The sequence below is a fragment of the Herpailurus yagouaroundi genome, unplaced genomic scaffold, assembly GCF_014898765.1.
Source record: "Herpailurus yagouaroundi ecotype Mexico unplaced genomic scaffold, PumYag 181, whole genome shotgun sequence".
NCBI lineage: Eukaryota > Metazoa > Chordata > Mammalia > Carnivora > Felidae > Herpailurus > Herpailurus yagouaroundi.
The window spans coordinates 30,551,288-30,574,374 of NW_024412412.1; the positions used below are offsets into that span (position 1 = coordinate 30,551,288).

Here is a 23,087-nt window from a genome sequence, read left to right on the forward strand (position 1 = left end):
GTGAATATTGGATTTTTGTTTTTAAATTTAAATTACAGTAATAGCCTCAGGGACATATAAAAGCAGTCAGGAAATGTCAAAGATAAAAATGTTAATTAGAACAGGTGGTTTGTTCTTAAAGTAGGCTGCAGCGCTGTCTCTTTCTTGACATTTGGAAACCTGAAATTCTTCTCTACCATTCACCCTTGACTAATATACGCCTTTGTTTAAAGAACAAAATCAGTTAAGGTAATGTTTATTTTTTAGAGTTTAAAGATTATGTCCTCTCTGGGGGTAGGCATCCTGGAATCCAGCTCTGTAATTCAACCAAAGGTAAAATCTGTAAAAATATTTGCTTAAAATCCCCTGGGGAATATTCCATATCCCTCAGAGTAATATGCTGGAAGTCACTTTATTGCTCCCTGTATTAGCTGTATTAGCATTGATGTGAGAAAGGGAGCTAGAGTTGCTAGTATGGGAACGTGTGTCATGCAGCACAGAGAGGGCACATCTCACAGAATGCAGGTCTGTGCATGGGTCCCACGCATAAGCAACATGGACTTACATGCCCCTCGCACATGGAAAGCATGCATACACAGGTGTGTGCATGTCTGTGTGCAGTGTGTGCATAAACATGTTTGGAAGATCTAGTGAAAATACAAATTCTAGCTGCACCCATCTCAGTCCCCCTCTCTGTTCAACTTTATTAAGGGGCACACGGGTGGCTGGGTTGGTTAAGTGTCTGACTTCGGCTCAGGTCATGATCTCACAGCCCATGAGTTCAAGTCCCATGTCGGGCTCTGCGCTGACAGCTCGGAGCCTGGAGCCTGCTTCCGATTCTGTGTCTCCCTCTCTCTCTGCCCCTCCCCCACTCACACTCTGTCTCTCTCTCTCTATCTCAAAAATAAATAAACATTAAAAGAATTTTTTTAAAAAAAGGTCTAGTGGTGATACCAGGAGTATGCATTTTTAACTATCACCTCCAAGTAATTTTTATGCAAGGGGTCTGAGGACCATACTTACGAAAACACTATCATAGAGCAATTTTCAAGTTACTCACAATGAGGAAAAGAATGATATTGTATGAGTACCTTTATCTAAGCTACTAAGCAGAGTAAGGTAACCTAAGTGATCTGATTTCTGGGCCTCTGGGTTCCTTGAGGTGACACAGTCATTCTGTAATTAGAGGTCATGTGAAATAGCCTCTTTCTCTACAGAAGTAATGTGTTGATTTAAATTCACATTCAGAGTAAAAATACCAACACCTGCATAGTTGGCACTTCCTATTTCTCGTGTGCTAGAGATAGATGTAAAGCTATTGAACACAGCCCTCCAAAGGGCTTGGCATCGACGTTTCTTGATCTGTTTCATCACTAGTGACCTTCACCTCCACTACACTTTATTATTCCACTCCCGTGACCACATCCTACACAGTTTAGCTTCACCAAGCATGCTGAAACTCTGAAATCTTCCAATTACATATCCCCACGGTGACCACAAAGCTCTGTCCTTCCACTCTGGGCTTCGCTGGGACCTCTGCTCCATGACTTATTTTTCTTTGCCTCATTAGACTCCTCCTGCCTTCACTTCTTTTCTTTTTCATTTTGGATTTCATCATTTCAAAATCTTTGTTTGACACCAAAGCTATTACCTCTCTAGCTTTCATACTTCAAAAACACAGACCCTCGACCAACCCAACTGAGCATTTTGTCAGTGCTAACGCTGGGATATTGGCCTCAGTTAGAGACATTTGAAAAACAATGCCGACAGTGGCTACAATAAGTTCATGATTTATAAATGTCAGCTGGGTTCTCATACTTCTCCAAAAGCCTTCTTTGTTTTCTTAGTGCACACTCTCTCCCATTGTGCACTGTAGCTATTTCCCATCTTTGCCACTCTCTTCAAACTTCTTGACCCCTCACTCTCAGGGTGACTATTCACCTCCTTTTTCATAGAGAAAATAGAACACACCAGACAAGAACCACTAAACTTTCTATTCCCAAACAACACATATGCCTACACCTGGTCCTGTTTTAAAAGGATTAAATATCCCTTTTTCTGTCCCCAGAGAATCCATCATTGTGTTCTATATGCCTTTTACTTCCATTATTTTGCAAAGTATTATCTGTGAAACACCAGCATTATTATCATCTTGGGGGCTTGACAAGATACAGGAGCCTCCATCTAGACCTTGGAATCAGCATCTCTAGATTTGGCATCAAAGAATTATGCATTTTTTAAATTTTTAGGTGATGTCTCTCTCAAATAGGAGAATGACTGACCTCTAGCCGCATCAGAGACCTACAATATTTTTTTCCCCTCATCCCTAGGTCTTCAGTATCTCCCATCAGTACTGAAATTGGCATAGTTCTCTCATAAATTTTGGCTGCCTGCCTTCCCCCAAGCACTGGGACTCTTATTTTTCTCTTCTGTTTCACAGACATGTTTCTTGAAACATTTGCTTACTTTCCACACTTTCTAAACTAACATTCTCTTTTCAATCAGCTGCCCCCACTACCAACCAACATTCCTATCTACTTGAACTATGTTGAAAGTCACTAATCACCATATTGCTGAATCCAGGAAGTGTGTTTCTGTCCCTATCTTACTTGAGCTGTTGGTAGCATTTGGTTCAAAGGACTGCCTTCCCTGGACTTCCCTGACATGATAGCCAATTCTTCTCTGCCCATCTCTTAAATTAGAATGATACACACACACACACACACACACACACACACACACACACACACATATTTCTGGGGAAATTCCATCCATTTCTATTGTCTCTAAATGTCATATATAATCTGATGAATATAAAATCTTTATTCTAAGTCATATTTCTCTCTTGAGCTGCAATTGTACATTTCTACCTCACTCCCACACATTCACCAAGTCTATTCCTGTTCTGTTCTCTACCTGAATCACACCTGAGTATCACTTTTGACTCCTATTCCTCCATCACCTCCACATCTGATGAATCACCAAGTCCTATTTATTCTATCTCCTAATCTTTCTCAGATCTATTCATTTGTCCCCCTACATCTCACCCTGCTCTTCTCTTCCCTTCCTTTCCTGAATAATCAGTACAAAAGCCATTAGGTGGGGCCAAGGAAGGTATGCAACAACATCAACATGTGGGCGGGCGGGCATGGAAGAAAGCTGCAGTGGCCCAAGGTGCCAGAGCAGGAGTGAGATGAAAACAACAGGGAGCTTTCAGCATGGAAAGAGAGAAAACTAGATTGAACCCCTGACATGTTGGATTAGGAACCGGAGGTACACAGGTGTGGATTTAGGATTTTTAATATATACGGATATATGAAGAAATAAATATGAATGTAATACACACACATATAGGCATGTGTTTATGTCTAAACTTTAGTACTATTGACTACGAGGATCTTGGGGCATGATGTAGATGGTTATATCATGGTCATGTAGAAAAATGTCTTTGTTTGTAGTAAATATACCCTAAAGTGTTCAAGGATGGTGGAACATTAAATAAGCAACTTATTCTCAAATAGTTAAGGAGAGAAAAAATCATTTGTACTACATTTGGAACTTTTCTGTAAGCTTAAGATTGCTTCTAGATAAACATAAAGCAAATTAAAACAATAAAAATAAAGCAAATTAAAACAACAATGAGATGATGCTACACACCTACTACAATGTCTAAAATCTAGAGGATCATACATTTCAAAAAACCTATCCCTTTTATGTCAGTAATTAATAGATCTAACAGACAGAAAATCAATAACGATACAGTTGAACTGAATAGCAACACTGATCAACTAAATCTGACATTTTTTAAATACTTCACAAACAATATCAGGATACACATTCTTCTCAAGTTTGCATGGAGCATTTGCCCAGGTAGACCACATACTGGGCTATAAAAATACACCTTAACAAATCTAAAAGAACAGATATCATACAAATTGTGCACTCAGACCACAGTGGAATTAAACTAGAAATCAATGACAGGGAGACAACTGGAAAACCCAAAATATTTGGGAATTTAACAACATGGCTTTAAGTAACACATAGGTCAAAGAAAAAGCTTCAGGAACAATCTTAAAATTTTTTTTAACTAGCTGAAAATGAAAGTAAAATGTCCAAATCTGTGGAATGCAGCAAAAGCAGTGCTTAGAGGACAGTGTATATAGCATTTAATGCATATGGTAGAAAAGAAGACAAATCTAAACTCAATAATCTAAGCTTCTGTGTGGGAAACTGGAACACGAAAAGCATACTAAATCCAAATTAAATAGAATAAGAGAAATAATAAAAATAGAGCAAACACCAATGAGGTTGAAAGCAAAAAATTAACAGAGAAAATCAATGAAATCAAAAGCTATGTCTTTGAAAAGATCAACAAAATGGATAAATCTCTAATGAGACTAACAATGAATAAAAGATAGAAGACACAAGTTACTATTATTAAAAATGAAAAGGGGGCCATCACTACAGATCCCATGGGCATTAGAAGGATAATAAAAGAGGTATTTGGCTGGCTCAGTCCATGGAGCATGCAACTCTTGATTTCAGGATCATGAATTTGAGCCCCATGTTGGGCATAGAGCTTACTTTAAAATAAAAAAAGGTGGGGGGTCACGTGTGTGGCTTAGTCGGTTAAGTGGATGACTCTTGATTTTGGCTCAGGTTGTGATCTCACGGTTCTCAGGTTGTGATCGAGCCCTGAGACAGGCTGTGCACTAAAAGCACACAGTCTGCTTGAGATTCTCTCTCTCCCTCTCTCTCAGCCTCTACCCACTTGTGCTCTCTCTCTCTCAAAATAAATAAATAAACCTAAAACAATTATAAAGGGGGTGCCTGGGTGGCTCAGTCAGTTAAAGCATCTGACTTTGGCTCAGGTCATGATCTCACAGTTCATGGGTTTGAGCCCCACGTCAGGCTCTGTGCTGACAGCTCAGAGCCTGGAGCCTACTTCGGATTCTGTGTTTCCCTCTCTCTCTGCTTCTCCCCCATTCATGCTTTATCTCTCTCTGTCTCTCAAAAATAAATAAAAGTTAAAAAAATTAAAAAAAAATTAAAGAATATTACATACAGCTGTATTCCCATAAATTTGATAACCTAGATGAAATGCACCAAGTCTTTGAAAGGTACAGTCTGCCAAAACTCACACAAGGAGAAATAAACTCAATAGGCCTCCATTAGAGAAACTGAATCAATAATTAATAACCTCCCAAAACAGAAAACACCAGGCCCAGATGGTTTCACTGTTGAATTCTACCAAAGAAGAATTTAAAGAAGAAAATAATAGGCTGTCTTCAATCTGTTCCAGAGAATAGAAGCAGAGGGAATAAAATTACTCCAATACCAAAAGTAGACAAAGACAATACAAACAAGGAAAATTATAGACCAACATCTCTCATGAACATAGATGCAAAACTCCTCAAGAAAATATTAGCAAATCGAAAACAACATTGCATAAAAAGAGTATACACCATGACCAAGTGGGATTTATCCTAGATATGCAAGTCTGGTTTAGCATTTGAAAAACAATTAATGTGATCCATCATCCCATTACCAGGTTAAAAAAGAAAAACCATATCACATGATGGTATCAATAGATACTGAAAAAGTATTTGGCAAAACCCAATACTCATTCATGACAAAACTTTCTGCAAACTATGAAAAGAGTATTTCCTCAACTTAATTTAAAAAAAATTTTTTTGACAAAAACCCCACAGCTAACGTCTACTTGATGGTTCATATACAGAAGTCAATTGCTTTCCTAGATGTCAGTAATGAATAATTAGAATTTGAAATTAAAAACACAACACCATTTACATCAGCACTCCCAAATATAAAATACTTCGGCATAAATTTAACAAAATATATATAAGATCTATATGAGAAAAACTATAAAACTCTGATGAAGGATACAAAGATCTAAAGAAATGAAGAGAGAAGATGGTGGAGTAGTAGGAGAACCCTAGACTTACCTTGCCCCTTAAACACAACTACATTAACATCAAATCATTTTGAACACCTAGGAAATCGAGCTGAGGATTAAGAGAAAAATCTGCACGATTAAAAGAAAAGAACGTGGCAAGTATGGGGTGCAAAGACATGAAGTAGGGGAAAGAAAAGCTGCGGTGCCACGGAGAGGAGGGAGCCCTTTTTGTGGACAAAGGAGAGAGAGAAAAGGAGAGGGGAGACAGAGCCATGTGCTGGGTTCACACAAGAAAAACTCTTCCCCAAAACCAGTGACTGGGGAATTGAGAGGAAGTGACTATCACAAGTTTTTATAAGCAGTGGAACTCAGATTCTGAGGTTTGAGAAGTCCGTGCCGTTGGCCGGAGTCCATCAGGGTTGACAGTGGCAATCCCAGGAAGAAGAGTGGAGGCCTGGAAGCCTTCACAGCATCGTGAAGGGATCCCCTGGGTCACCCTGGGAAAGAATGTTCCCCTTCCTGGAGCACGTTTGTAAGAGGCTCTATTGCCTCTTCAAGTACAAAAGAGTCCGTGTGAGCCACTGAGCAGCCATTCATCAGCAAAGGACAGAAGCACGTACAGAGGGCATCTAACCTGCTCACTGCTTTTCCCTGTGCTTCACCATAAACTCCAAGCACCTGCACAGCCATGCGACTGCTTTTCTGGGACAAAATAGCACCAGACACAATGAGGCAAGGCTCTCCTCTGGAGGAGGGAAGTGGGTCCAAGCCATGCCGGGTCCTTTAGGATTTAGAGTTTTGAATCCCAGCCAAGCACCAGAGATAAAACACAGGAGAACTGTGGTACCAGGCATGGTAATAGCCTGAGCACAGACAGGGGGAGAGCAAGGATCTGACAGAAGCCTGGGACACGAGAAGGGAGATTGTTTGCTTTTCTGTGAGGGCTTCCTGAACAGCAGCACATGTGAGCTCCCCTCTCTGGAGACAAGAGAGTGGGGTGATGCCATCTTCCCCCACCCACCAGCAGGGTCAGACTTCAGTGCACAACACAGCACCCCCAGTGGAGGCTGGAGCTGCTTTCGCCAAACCCCGCACCCTTGAGCCCCACATCCCTGAGTAAAGGTGTGGGGGACCACTTATCATGCAAATGGACATCAAAAGAAAGCTGGAGCAGCCATACTTATATCAGAGAAACTAGATTTTAAACCAAATACTGTAATAAGAGATAAAGAAGGGCACTATACCCTAATAAAGAGGACTATCTAACAAGATATAACAATTATAAATATTTATGCCCCCAATATGAGGACACCCAAATATATAAAACAATTAATAAAAAAACATAACTTATTGACAACAATACAATGATAATAGAAGACTTTAACACCCTACTTACACCGATGGACAGATCATCTAAGCAGGAGATCAATAAGGAAACAATGGCTTTGAAAGACACACTGTACCAGCTGGAATTAACAGATATATTCAGTGCATTTTTTTCCCAAAGCAGCAGAAAACACATTCTTTTTGAGCGCACATGGAACATTTTCTGGAATAGATCACATACTGGGTCACAAATCAGGTCTCAACCAATATAAAAAGACTGAGATCATACCATGTATATTTTCAGACCACAATACTATGAAACTTGAAGTCAATCACAAGAAAAAATTTGAAAAGACCACAAATACATGGAGGTTAAAGAACACCCTACTCAAGAATGAATGGGTTAACCAGGAAATTAAAGAAGAAATAAAAAAAAAAAAAAACATGGAAGGATATGAAAATGCAAACACGACAGTCCAAAACCTTTGGGATACAGCAAAAGCAGTCATAAGAGGGATGTATATAGCAATACAAGCCTTCATCAAAAAGCAAGAAAAGTCTCAAATACACAACTTAACTTTATACCTAAAGGGGCTGGAAAAAGGTCAGCAAATAAAGCCTAAAGCTAGCATAAGAAGGGAAACAATAAAGATTAGAGCAGAAATAAACAATATAGGGGGGAACAAAAACAGTAAACAGATCAATGAAACTTGGAGCTGGTTCTTTGAAAGAATTAATGAAACTGATAAACCCCTAGCCAGATTTATCAAAAAGAAAAGAGAAAGGACCCAAATAAACAAAATTACAAATGAAAGAGGAGAGATCAAAACCAACACTGTAGAAATGCTAACAATTACAAGAGAATATTATAAGCAATTATATGCTAACAAATTGAGCAATCTGGAAGAAATGGATAAATTCCTAGAAACATACAAACTACCAAAACTGAAATGGGAAGAAATAGAAAATTCGAACAGGCCCATAACCAGCAAAGAAATTGAATCAGTAATCAAAATCTCCAAACAAACAAGAGTTTAGGGCCAGACAGCTTCCCAGGAGAATTCTACCAAACATTTAAAGAAGAGTTAATACCTATTTTTCTGAAACTGTCCCAAAAAATAAAAATGGAAGGATAACTTCCAAATTTATTGTATGAGGCCAGCATTACCTTGATTCCAAAACCAGACAAAGACCCCACTAAAAAGGAGAACTATAGACCAATATCCCTGATGAATATGGATGCAGAAATTCTCAACAAGATACTAGCAATCAAATCCAACAGTACATTCAAAGAATTATTCACCACGATCAAGTGGGATTTATTCTTGGACTGCAGGGGTGGTTCAATACCTTTAAATCAATCAATGTGGTATACCACATTAATAAAAGAAAGGATAAGAACCATATGATCCTGTCAATAGATGCAGAAAAAAAGCATTTGACAAAATACAGCATCCATTCTTGATAAAAACCCTCAATAAGGTAGGGATAGATGGAACATACCCCAACATCATAAAGGCAATATACGAAAGACCCACAGCTAATGTTATCCTCAATGGGGAAAAACAGAACTTTTCCCCTAAAGTCAGGAACAAGATAAGGATTCTACTTCTCACCATTGCCATTTAGCATAGTACTGGAAGTCTTTGCCTCAGCAATCTGACAACAAAACTAAATAAAAGGCCTCCAAATAGGCAAAGAAGAAGTCAAAATTTCACTCTGAGAAGACATGATACTCTATGTAGAAAACCCAAAAGACTCCACCAAAAAATTGCTAGAACTGATACATTAATTCAGCAACATCACAGGATATAAAATCAATGTACAAAAATCTGTTGCATTTCTACACACTAACAGTGAAGCAACAGAAAGAAATCAAGGAATCAATCCCATTTACAATTGCATCAAAACCCATAAGATACCTAGGAATAAACCTAACCAAAGAGGTGAAAGATCTGTACTCTGGGGGTGCCTGGTGGCTCAGTGGTTAGGTATCCGATTCTTGATTTCAACTCAGGTCATGACCGCAGGGTCATGGGATCGAGTCCTGCATCAGGTTGAGCACAGAGCCTGCTTGAGATCCTCTCTTTCCCTCTTCCTCTGCCCCTCCCCTGTGCTGTGCATTCATGCTTTCTCTCTCTCACTCTCAAAAAAAAAAAAAGAAAAGAAAAGAAAAGATCTGTACTCTGAAACACTTATGAAAGAAATTGAAGAAGACACAAAGAAATAGAAAAATATTCCATGTTCATGGATTAGAAGAACACTGTTAAAATGTCTGTACTACCAGAAGCAATCTACACACTCAAATCCCTATCAAAATAACACCCATGTTCTTCACAGAGCAGAACAAACAATTCTAAAATTTATATAGAGCCAGGAAAGACCCCAAATAGCCAAAGTAATGTTGAAAAAGAAAACCAAATTTGAAGAAATCACAGTTCCAGACTTCAAACTGTATTACAAAGATGTAATCACTAAGACAGTATGGTACTGGCACAAAAACAGACACACAGATCAATGGAACAGAATAGAGAACCCAGAAATAGACCTCCAACTAAATGGTCAATTAATCTTCAACAAAGCAGGAAAGAATATCCAATGGATAAAAGACAGTCACTTTAACAAATGGTGTTGGGAAAACTGGACAGTGACATGTAGAAGAATGAAACTAGACTACTTTCGTACACCACACACAAAAATAAATTCAAAATGGATGAAAAACCTAAATGTGAAACAGGAAACTATCAAAATCCTAGAGGAGAAAAATAAGCAGCAACCTCTTTGACCTCAGCTGTAGCAACTGCTTACTAGACATGTCTCCAGAGGCAAAAGAAACAAAAGCAAAAATGAACTATTGGGACTTCATCAAGATAAAAGCTTCTGCACAGCAAAGGAAACAATCAACAAAACTAAAAGGTAACTGATGGAATTGGGGAAGATACCTGCAAATGACATATTAAAGGGCTAGTATCCAAATTTGATAAAGAACTTATCAAACTCAACACACAGAAAATTAATAATCCAGTTAAGAAATGGGCAGAAGACACGAAAGACACTTCTCCAAAGAAGACACACAAATGACTAACAGACACATGAAAAAATGCTCAACATCACGCATCATCAAGGAAATACAAACCAAAACCACAATGAGATACCAGCTCACACCTGTCAGAATGGCTAAAAATTAACAATTCAGGGAACAACAAGTGTTGGCAAGGATAAGGAGAAAATAGAACTACTCCTCTCACGCTGTTGGTGGGAATGCAAGCTGGTGCAGCCACTCTGGAAAACAGTATGGAGTTTCATCAAAACTTTTAAAGTAGAACTACCCTACAATACAGCAATTGCACTATTAGATATTTACCCAAAGGATAAAAAATACTGATTCGAAGAGGCACATGCACGCCCCATGTTTATAGCAGCACTATCAACAATAGCCAAAGTATGGAAAGAGCCCAAATGTCCATCACTGATGAATGGATACAGAAGATGTCATATATAAATACAATGGAATATTATTCCGTCATCAGAAAGAATGACATCTTGCCATTTGCGACGTGGATGGAAGTAGAATGTATTCTGCTAAGCAAAATGAGTCAGTTGAGAAAGATGAATACCGTATGATTTCACTTACGTGTGGAATGTAAGAAAAAAAACACAGATGGGTGGTTCAGTCTGCTAAGCATTTGACTTTGGCTCAGGTTATGATGTCATGGTTTGTGAGTTTGACCTCTGCATTGGGCTCTGTGCTGTCAGCCTGGAGCCTGCTTTGGATCCTCTGTCTCCCTCTCTCTCTACCCCTTCCCATGCTTGTGCTCGTTCTCTCTCTCAAAAATAAACACTTTTTAAAAAGATAGCATATCTTTAAAAAAAAAAAAAAGGAAAGAAAGAAAACAGAAGAACATAGCGGAAGGGAGGCAAAATAAAATAAGATAAAAACAGAGAGGGAGGCAAACCACAAAAGACTCGTTTTTTAAGTTTATTTTTTTACTTTGAAAGAATGTGAGTGGGGGAGGGGCAGAGAGAGAGGAAGAGAGAGAGAGAATCCAAAGCATCTCCACACTGTCAGTGCAGAGCTCGATGTAGGGCTTGAACCCAGGAACTGTAAGATTATGACCCGAGACGAAATGAAGACTCAGATATTTAACCAACTGAACCACCCAGGTGCCCCAAATTACAAGAGACTCTTAAAGACAGAGAACAAATTGACGGTTGATGGAGGTGACGTGGGTGATGGGCATTAAGGAGGGCACTTGTTAGGATATATTATATGTAAGTGAAGAATCACTAAATTCTACTCCTGAAACCAATATTACACTGTATGTTAACTAATTTGAATTTAGATAAAAATTTGGAAGAAAAAAATAAAGAAATGAAGAGATAGTTCATGTTTGTGGATAGGAAAACTAAATATTCTTGAGATACCAGTTCTTCCCAAGTTGGTCTGTAGATTCGATGCAATATCAGTGAAAATCCCAGAAAGTTATTTTGTGGATATTGACAAACTGACTGAAGTTTGTATAGAAAGTCAAAAGACCCAGATTAGCCAACACCGTATTGAAGGAAAAGAACAAAGTCAGAGGACTGACATTACCCAACTTATCGCAAAACTACAGTAGTCAAGACAGTATGACGTTGGTGAAAGAACAGACAAAAGTATCAGTGAAACGGAAGAGAGAGTCCAGAAATACGCCTGCACAATATAGTCAACAAGGAGCAAATGCAATTCAATACAAAAAGAATTGCCTTTTTTAGGGGCGCCTGGGTGGCTCAGTCGGTTAAGCGGCCGACTTCGGCTCAGGTCATGATCTCGCGGTCTGTGAGTTCAAGCCCCGCGTCGGGCTCTGTGCTGACAGCTCAGAGCCTGGAGCCTGTTTCAGATTCTGTGTCTCCCTCTTGCTGACCCTCCCCTGTTCATGCTCTGTCTCTCTCTGTCTCAAAAATAAATAAAAACGTTAAAAAAAATTAAAAAAAAAAAAAAGAATTGCCTTTTTAACCAATAGTGCCGAAACGACTGGACATCCATACACAAGAAAATTAATATAGACAAGCCCTTATATCTTTCATAAAAAATTAACTGGAAGTGGGTACGTGACCTAAATGTAAAACACAAAACTGTGAAACGCCTAGAATGTAGGAGAAAATCTCGTTGACTTTGGGTCTGATGATGACCTTTTACATACAGCACCAAAAGCATAACCCATTAAAGAAAAAAATGACAAGCTGGACTTCATTAAAATAAAAAAAAAAAAAAAACCTGCTCTGCAAAAGACACTATCGGGAGAATGAAGACACAATCTACAGTCTGGGAAAGAACCTTTGTAAAACACACATCTAGTGAAGTAGTAGAACCCACAATAGAAAGAATTTTTAAAATGACAGTAAAAAAAAACAACCTCATTTTAACATGGGCAAAGTATATGAACAGATATCTCACCAAGAAGAGCCACAGATGTTAAATAAGCATATGAAAAGATTTTCAATATCATATATCATTAGGAAATTTCAAACTGACACAATGAAATACTACCACGCACCTATTATAATGGCTAAACTCCAAGACACTGAGAGCACCAAATGCTGGCAAAGATTTGGAGGAACAAGGACTCTTATTCATTGCTGGTGGAAATGCAAAATGGTATAGCCACTTTGGATGACAGTTTGCTAGTCTCTTACAAAATTAAACATACGATACAACCCGGCAATCACACTACTTGTATTTACTCAAAAGAACTGAGAACTTATGTCACACAAATACCCACACATGTATATTTATAGCCACTCTATTCATAATTGCAAAAATTAGAAGTAACCAAGATGTCCTTCAGTATGTGAATACATAAACTGTGGTACATCCATACAATGCAATGTTCAGTGATTTAAAAAATAAAAAAGGCACTATCAAGCTATAAAAAGACACGGGGGAAACTTAAGTGCACGCTGCTATGTGAAAGAAGCCAGCTGAAAAAGTTGTATGTGCTGTGTGAGTCCAACTGTATTACATTCTGGAAAGGCAGACTGTAAGACAATATACAGATCATTGGCTTCCACAGTTTTAGGGGGAAGAGGGATGAGTAGGTGGAGCACAGGGGATATTTAGGGCAGTGAAGCTATTCTGTATAATACTTCGCTGGTAAATGCATGATATTATGCATCTGTCAAAACCCATAGAACCGTACGACACGAAGAAAAAACCCTAATGCAAACAACAGAATTTAGGTAATAGTCATTTATCAATAAGCTTATCCATTGTAACAAATGTATGTACCACACTAAGGGTAAGATGTTAATAAAAAGGGAAACTGTATACACATGAAGGGGGGGTGGGGGGCAGGGAGAGCTGGTGTATGGAACTCTGGACCATCTTTTTGTAAACCTAAAACTGTTTTCAAAAATAAAATCTATTTAAAAGATAATGATTAATAAATAAGATAAAGTCTATTAAAAACATATCTCCAGGGGCGCCTGGGTGGTGCAGTCGGTTAAGCGGCTGACTTCAGCCAGGTCACGATCTCGCGGTCCGGGAGTTCGAGCCCCGTGTCGGGCTCTGGGCTGACGGCTCGGAGCCTGGAGCCTGTTTCCGATTCTGTGTCTCCCTCTCTCTCTGCCCTTCCCCCGTTCATGCTCTGTCTCTCTCTGTCCCAAAAATAAATAAACGTTGAAAAAAAAAATTAAAAAAAAACATATCTCCACTTTCCTCAACGTAATTTCCGTATTTTTATTCAAACTACGTTCATCTTTTGCTTCTTGCCCGCCTTCAAATCTCATTCAGCAAAAGGAAGTTCATTCAGCAGCAAAAGGAAGATTTTTTTTTTTTTAATTTTATTTTGAAGTAATCTCTGCACCCAACGTGGGGCTCGAACTCACAGCCCCGAGATCAGGAGTCAGTCACAGGCTCCTCAGACTGAGCCAGCTAAGCGCCCCAACAAAGATTCTTTTTGATAAAAACAGTTGTCTTCTCTTTAGCTTTAAATACTTCTGCCGTTCCCCACCTCCTTCAGAGAACAATTCTGAACCCTTCACAGGAGCCCCCAAGCCCGCCATGGCCTGCTCTCTGTGCTCCCCTCTCAGCTCTTGCCCACAAAACCTACCCAGGGGAAGGGCTGCTGAGCTGCCCGCAGCTTCCCAAGGGCACCCGGTCTCCACTCCACTGCCCTCCCTCCTCCCCCACCCTCTGCTCAGAAGAGACCTACTTCTCCTCTGCTCTCGCCTGAAATATCTTTTCCTCCAGGAAGCCATACCAGTTCGAACCAAAATGGGCCCTGACAACCTTCAAGTTTAGAAACAGACTTTTATGGATTTCTAATCGATACGTCTGATAACTCACCTTATGACATCTTGGTAAGAGCCTCAAAAATGCATCCCAGACTCGATTTCAGCTTTAACGGATGAAACGAAAACATCTGAGGGAAAAAAAAAACAAAAAACAAAAAACCACCACTCAGCCATATGTGTGTGATCAGCTTTCCAAGTGCAAATGTATCTGGGCTGGATATCAGCCTGGATCCCGGTGAGGACTCCCAGGCTCCAATCCCATGTCATAACCAAAACAAAGTTACAGTGACCCCCGGGAAAGTTGACAGGTCATCACAGCTGTTCTGGTGTGGATTCGGGCAGATTACTCTAGGTGATAGTGACTATTACTATACGAATAGCTCTGGAGTATTAAACAGGCATTAAAAAATAATCCAGCCGCACATAAAGAGTCACTGAGGCCTGGGAGGGTGAAGGGAAGAGTCAAAGCTAAGGTTAAGGTTTAAATTAAGAACATGCTTGGCCCTCAAGAGTTCAAGCAGGAGAAGAGGCAAACATTTTATCAAACACTGGAGGCTAAAGCAGGAAGAAGAGATGGACATACTTTTTCTGAACCAAATTCATTAAAGTGGCCGGCACGTCTGCTGGAGGTGATGATACCTGCACCACCTCTAAGTCGCTGGGCCTGCCTTTGTCAAAAACTTGTAGATGGCAGGCTCAGATGTTAATTCTTTGAAACCCGAGTTGAGAGGCAGAGATCCAGACGAGAAATGGAAACGGGGAAGTGGTAACTGAAGAATGTCAGGCAATGTAGGCAACTAGAGAAGGTGATAATAGTCCTCCTCCTCAGTCTCCCCAGGCATGCAGCATGGCCTGAAGCTCCATCAAGTGCAGGGGGGTGGGGGGTCGTGCTGACCTCATTGTACAAGAGACCATACCCACCTGGCCACTCCTACTGATGCCTAGACACAGTCATCTGCCCCCTGCTTTGGACCCTCCAATACCTTTTCTGTACCCTCTCTGTAGCACTGATTCACTCATTCATTTATTCTTTCATTCATCATTCTTTCAATAATATAGGGACCAGGCACTATAGATACAGTGATAAACAGAACAGACAACATCCTCGATCTCATTAAGCGAACATTCTAGCTAGAGAGATAGACAAAAATAGACAAACAGACACGTACAAAATACTACCAGGGAGTAGTAAGTACTGTGAAGGAAAACAAACCTAGGGTAAGAGAACAGAGGGTGCTGTTTTAGATACAGTGGCTCAGAAAAGCCTCCTAGGAATAATACGACCATATGTTATTTTCATATGGCAATTCTATTTTTAAATTTTGTTGAGAAGCCGCCATGCCATTTCCACAGCAACTGCACACCATTTTACATTGCTGGAGTTTTGAAGGATCATTCTGGCCGCTGAGTAGAAAATAGATCGTAGTGGGGGCAGGAATGGAATCAGGGAACCCAGTGAGGGGCCATTACAGTATTGCAGGCAGTCAGTAAAATGTTGACTAGAATGCCTTGCTGGCCAAGGGGCTTAGAAAACTAACGATGGCACCAATCATGTTGCTGCTGGGCTTGGTATTAGACCATCAACAGGACTACAGTGAGCTCTGGGCATGAGTGGCTGATTCAGTTCACACTCTGCTCAGTCAACAGTCTCCATGGGAACACTGCTGAATTGGCTGGAGACTGAGGTATGACTGAAACCACAACAACATCTCACACGCGAATACCCAGCAAAAGAAAGTGGGAAGCAAGGCAGACACCTCCTTTTGGAAACTGATTTGCAAAGGAAGACAGGAAACTAAGAGCCCTGGAAATGCATCACTAGTTACAGATTCGGCTCTTCCTTTTGCCGTTAACTGTAACTTCAAGGCCAGACTAAAGAATGCAGTTTGTTCTCTTTAAGAAGAAAACTGTCACTTCTTATTTGTGTTTAGGTACAGGAGCCCTGGAAGGATTTGGAGATAGACAGAACTGTGATTTCTCAACCTCACGGTTGTTTCTAACAATGTTCAGTTATTTTATTTCTGAGGGAAACCTGCATACATTTCCCTCAGTAGATCTAAATACTCATCAAGATTGTTTGGTTAATGATGACATTTAACGAATGGCTTCCGTTTCACCTTTTCAGACTATGATCCACAAATCCTTCCCGAGACCTAAAGAGTTCTTGAACTTTTAAAATGACAGGTATTTCATTTAAAATTACTGACCTAAAACACTTTAGATAATAAGAGGAGGTTATTTATTTTAATACAGTGATCTATTTTAGTCTAAGAGTACAATACGGGCAGTTAGAGGAGTTAAGCCTGGATGAAAAATAAGACCAGTCTAATACCCTGCCAACCAATTAACAGCTTTTCATTTGCAGAGAGTTAATATTCCATACCTCTAGAAGAGTCTTCGAACCAAAACCACAAAATCTTATCACTGGTTGTCTACTGAAATTCACTCTCCTGTTGGATTGTACATAATCCCAGAGGCTCAGTTGAGAGAGGGTGGATGAGGAACTCTCTCAAAAAGGTTACCAATGCATAAATGCATAGATTGAGTGGCTGGGAAAAAACTGGGGAGGACCTATAAGGTTTTTGGAAGCATTTCCTCATCAAAGTACTTGTTTTTTATCATAAAATATTTCCTAACACATTCATATGTTTCCAGACTTGTCGATATAACAATTGCAATAATCATTTGTGTTTCATTGTTTAGTTTACAGAAATTTCCTTACACATCCTCTTGTTTAAAATGGAAAAGACCTCTATGAGGTAGGTGGCCCCATTTTCTAGTGTTAAAAATTTAGGTGTCTTACTTAAATCGCACACCTTTTTTTTTTTTTAATGTTTATTTATTTTAGAGACAGCGAGACAGAAAGTGAGTGGGGGAGGGGAAGAGAGAGAGGGAGACACAGAATCCCAAGCAGGCTCCAGGCTCTGAGCTGTCAGCACACAGCCCAACACAGGGCCCACAAGATCATGACCTGAGCTAAAGTCGGACGCTAAACCAACTGAGCCACCCAGGCACCCCAAATGGCACACCTTTTTATCTTAAACATTTGGGGCAACAAGTTACCTCAGAAGATACTTGTGTAAATGATTTTGTTTCAGTTTTAGGGACATGGAGAGGAGGATTTTTTTCTTTTAATGAAGACAGTATTTTTATTCAAAGAAAAAGAATCTTAAGAGTGTGCATGTTATAACTTGACAATGTGGTGCTTACGCATGCTTTGTGGCTCGAAGGAAAGGCAGCATAGTATAATGGTTTATGCTCAAGCTCAGGTATTAATGGCCCTGGCTGCTGCTCCTGATTCTCCTTGTGACCTCAGGGAAGCTCAATAACTGAAGCCTGAGTTTTACTAGCAGGCAATGTGGAAAAAATAGTAGCGCCTCCCTCTCAGGGAGGCTATGGGAACTACTGAATATAATATGGCACATATAATATGGCACCCAGTGGCTGGCACACAGTAGGTACCCCATGAGAAGTGGCTCTTGCGAGGACTCCTGTTCATACCCCAGAACTCCTAAAAGCTAGTGGGATGTGAGGTGACACAGTCCAAATGGAGCCGCCAACTTTGAGCTCAGGGGGTCTACTTACTGCCACATGATAGGCATGAGGGGCTTAGAATTCAGAACAGGGCTATGGCAAGGAAGCAGGTTGGCACAGATCGGGGAAATACAGGAAACAGATTTTTCCCTTCCTGGCCTCGTAAAGACTGCTACTGGCAAACACCTTCTTGAACTCATGGAGCACGCCCCACCTGACTGTATCTCTCTGGCTCACCATTAGTGAGATCGTTTTTGAGAAGCAAGTATTTACTCTTTATCCATTCCATTGCCTAACCTATTTTTAGGACTCAAGAACTCTTTGGGGGGTTTTTTAATCAAATTTTATTTTATCATTTTTTTAAATCACTTCTCCTATCCTAAAAGCAAGGTATAACTCGTGGCTTATCTTTAATTCTAAGAATTTCAAGTTCATCTTACTCTAAAACTTTGATATCTTTTGATGTTTTATAGATACTAGTGGCACTAGAATAGAAGCTGTTTCAGGAACCCACTAAATGTTGATTGAATAAATGAATGCGAGGCATATAAAGCTGTAGGAAAGTTTAAAATGACCAGCTAAGGAATATATGCTGGCCCATGCACTTGAAATGTCTGCTTAGGAGGTGTCCATAATGATAAAGTTGTACCGTTAAGAAGAGTGAAAGTGGCCCCACAGCGGGTGTGACCTTAGGACTTTTACATATACCCCACCACGCAGAAGTATTTTCTACCTCTCTTTCTCTTGCACCTTCCCCACCCCCCTCCTCCACTTCCACAGATATCACTGAGAGAGTATACTCGTATCAGGAAAACCAGCGACCTGCCAAAATAATTTTGTTAGGGGAGACTTTCAGGGGTTCTCAAATAGTGCCCTTGTTTGCAAAACTTCTGAACGAATTAAGAAGTAAGACAAAGGAGAATGGCAGATGGCAGGCCAAAATGTTACACGTGCTACTTACTGGTTGTACAGATATCACTAATTGCCCCCAAATTTGCTCTTTTTCTTTGGGATCACACTTCCCAGGCACCCTTACAGCTAGATCACATTACCCGCATGGCTCTGGTCTCTACAATGGAATGTGAATGGATGTGATGTCCCTACTTGCAGCCCAGGCTCATACGACTTCCCATTCATGCTCCTTCATTCTCTTTGCCCTTCTTGTGGGCAAGTATGGAGATACTCGGGGAGATTCTAGAAGGCACACGTTGAGGAGAGCAGAACCAGAACGACTGCATGAAGAAGTGCCATCCCACCGACCTGAATACCAGCCGTGTGCTGTTGGGAGACAAAGAAATAAACCACTTGTCCTTTGGTCACTAAACATTTGATGTCTTCTATTACTGTAGCTGAACTTACCTTAGCTAATGAGAAACTGACTTTAAAGACTGTGTCTTTTATCCACGCACAAGTAAATTCGAGCATCAAGCAATCTTTTCCACCCTGAACCTCTGACCAGGGTTTTCCCCAGGATCTTCCAACCCCTGCCCCACATGCTGGCAGGAGCCCAGCAGAAATCCTGCCCCAGTGATCCTCACTGGAATTACAAGTAATTCCTCTCCGGATAGCTGCTTCTGGAAAACACTTTTGAATGGTTACTTATAGAAGAATAGAAGGAATAGGATCGGGGAATGGAGATAAAAGGGAACAAACAAGTAAAACAAGAAGGAGTGGGGGAATAAGCTCTTTCATATTAGCCTGGACTCTAATCCTGATCCATTCCCACCTCTACTTCTGCTCCACGGACTCAATTTTGGCATCCTGTCCACACGCTCCCCAGCATCCAATCTTGGCTTGCCCTGGAATGATCTTTCCTTTTCCATCTCAGCCCACGCAGCTGGGAATTCTGCAGCAGCATAAGTCTGCCAAAAACAATAGCCTTCCTAAATGTCCAACAACAAGGGAATTGGTCTATAAATTATGAAGCATCCAGTCAATGGAGTATTATTCAATCATTAAACATGATAAACAGAAAGCCTTTGGAAGAACATGGAAAATGGCCCTGAAATAAATGTCACTGAAGTTTTCCTCTCCTGAAAGCAGGCCCTGCAACTGCATATGCAATATGGCAACAACATTAAAAAATTGTCCATACGGGAATAAAGCTATGGATTTTTTTTAAATATGTGAAATTTATTGTCAGACTGGTTTCCATACAACACCCAGTGCTCATCCCAAAAGATGCCCTCTTCAATGCCCATCACCCATCCTCCCCTCCCTCCCACTCCCCAACAGCCCTCAGTTTGTTCTCATTTTTTAAGAGTCTCTTATGAATAAAGCTATGGATTAAACTTGAAGAAAGAAAAAGCAATTGTTGGGTTAGAATAGTGGGATTCAACTATTTTTTTTTATTGTTTAATTACAGCTATTCTATGTCTAAATGATAAGATGTTCAGCCTTTGCCATCCTACTAGGAGAGGAGAGGAGAGGAGAGGAAAGGAGAGGAGAGGAGAGTCCTCCCACCTCTCCTTGCCTTCAGTGCGAATCACTGCAGTGGAGAACAGAGGGTAGCCAGGCAGACGCTGCAGGAGGCGCCTAACTCCGGACACCCCATGCTCTGCACCGATTCGGAGTCTGAGCACAAGTCCTGCGGTTGCTTCCATATGTCCTTGCTTTATTTTTAAATGTTTTAAGATTGGAAGCATTTTGCATTCTGATGGTGGTGTTGTCTCCCTTGGTAACTCAGACACCCAAATAGAAATATGGTCAGACTCCCTCCCTTCTGATGAGCCCAGTTAATGTGACATTGTTTTATAGGAGTAATGGGAAATCGATGTCCTTAGATCATCTGAACGGATTAACATAACCCTGTTGACAAAACTTGTGAATGTGGGATTTGCATTCCTGTCATAGTTCAAGAAGGTAATGGGGTCAACTTTTAACTGTTTCTGTCACCTTCTTGAAATGTACACAGAGAATGCCTACGTGAAAAGCATTCAGGGGTGCCCGGGTGGCTCAGTTGGTTAAGCATCCAACTCTTGATCTCGGCTCACAGTTTGTGAGATCGAGCCCTATGTGGGGCTCTACAATGACAGCTCGGAGTCTGCTTGGGATTCTCTCTCTCTTTCTCTCTCTCTCTCTGTCTCTCTCTCTCTCTCCCTCCTTCTGTCTTCCCTTCCTCTCTCTTTCAAAATAAATAAATAAATAAATAAATAAATAAATAAATAAATAAGCAAGCATTCAGTACCAGTAGGATGCAAATTAATGCACATTGCACATGTTTCTTACTTCAAAATATCTCAAAAAGCTTAATAGTTTATCACCACCCTCCCCATCTCTATCCCAGTGGCTCTGTCCTCTCAGGTAAGGGGAAAAGGCAATGTATCATTGTCATTCATGCACCAAGCCCTTATCTTGGCTTCCCTAATGTGAAGTCTGTGAGAGGAACCTTCCTGGGAGACGAACTCCTGGCTCCAGGCTTTGCAGAATGCCCATGCAGTTAATGTAACTTCAGACAAGGCACTAAGACAAAGGATCGAGAAACCCATGCTGGGAGCATGTTAGGGCAGAAGAATAGAGAGTGACAGCTGAACAAACCGTAGGTATTCTTGCTCAGGGGGATGAAGACTGAAAAAACTGTAATCAGCCACTGGACGAGATTAATGAATTTTTGCCTGGGGATTCTGACCCTAAAACTCATTTCTCAGTTCAGTGGGGGAAGGAACAAATCCTGGGCAGCTAACAGATGTACGGAACATGCTGTGTGCAGTGCCCACCAAAGAGAGGACTGCCCAGGACAGCAGTCTTCCCTGTGATCTCACACCCAGCGTCTGCTCAAGGCTGGCTAGAGCTGGTCCGGGCACCAGAAAACCACTTAACCCCTTTTCCAATCTCTTATCACTGCCAGCCCTCTTTTCTGATCTTGTCTTGTGTTGCCTATAGTTTCCCAAAGCACTACCGCCTTCTTTTTTTTTTCTTTTAAATGTTTATTTATTTTTGAGAGAGATCACGAGTGGGGGAGGGGCAGAGAGAGGGAGACACAGAATCGGAAGCAGGCTCCAGGCTCTGAGCTGTCAGCACAGGGCCCGACACGGGGCTCGAACCCACGGACCGCGAGATCATGACCCGAGCTGAAGTCGGACGCTCAACCCACTGAGCCACCCAGGTGCCCAGTGAAGCTTAATTTATAAGTTAGGCACAGTCAGGTATTAACAGTAACTAATAACAAAATAGAACAATTACAGTGATGCTCTAGAATAAAAGTTATATGAATGTGGTCTCTCTCAAAATAACGTCCTATGCGGCACTCACCCTACTTGTTGCCGTGGTGTTTGTCGTCAGATGGTAAAATGCCCCCACGATGAGAGGAAGCGACGTGAACGCGGTAGGCACTGTGACCTAGGCACTGTGACGTAACCACTGTGACGTAGCCTTCCGCGGCTCTTGACGTTATGACGCTACTGCGTCAAAAGGAGGGGCATCTGCTTCTGGAGGGAGGTTGACCCATCCCGGGAACTGAAACCTTGCAAAGCAAAACCAAGCTAAAACCCTCCACAAGGGGGGGACCGCTGCGTTTGTTCACCGCTCTAGTCCAGTTCCCAGCAAACACAAGCATCCGGTAAGGACGTACTGAGAGCTCAACGTCCTCAAACATTCTTTAAACGTTATCTTTAAAACGTTCTTCCCAGAGATGCCCGACTCCTGCAACCTCCTGGAAGGGTTTCCCCTCTCCAGCAACCGCAAGTGGGAGAGAGGCGGAGCTATGAAGTTATTCTGCACAAGAAATAATCTTGCTTTTTATGTTGATTTATTTTTGAGAGAGAGAGAGACAGAATCCGAAGCAGGCTCCAGGCTCCGAGCTATGGGCACAGAGCCCACCGCGGGGCTCGAACCCACAAACCCTGAGATCATGACCTGAGCCAAAGTGGGACGCTAAACCGATCGAGCCACCGGGGCGCCCAAGAAATCATCTTTTTAATTACCCTCTGCGATGGTCCTGATTCTCGGTGGCATGCTGTGGGGTTTGAGCAGCAAACACAGGACATGGTGGCATTTTGGAGGGATAAACCCAGCTAGGAGGCTCCAGCGTGTGATGCGGAGCCTGACACCGAATCAA

At 41.1% G+C, this 23,087-nt stretch overlaps 1 long non-coding RNA gene across 1 annotated transcript in view; it reads right to left on the reverse strand.

The window, feature by feature from the left end:
* Positions 1-22,330, reverse strand: part of LOC121039812 (uncharacterized) — a 114,727-nt gene extending 92,397 nt beyond the window's left edge. Inside the window, exons 1-2 of the long non-coding RNA XR_005795008.1 lie at positions 22,283-22,330; positions 14,550-14,625 (exon numbers count right to left, since the gene is read on the reverse strand). This is a non-coding gene — a long non-coding RNA (uncharacterized LOC121039812). The remainder of the gene's footprint in view (positions 1-14,549; positions 14,626-22,282) is intronic.
* Between the last annotated feature and the right edge of the window lie 757 nt (positions 22,331-23,087).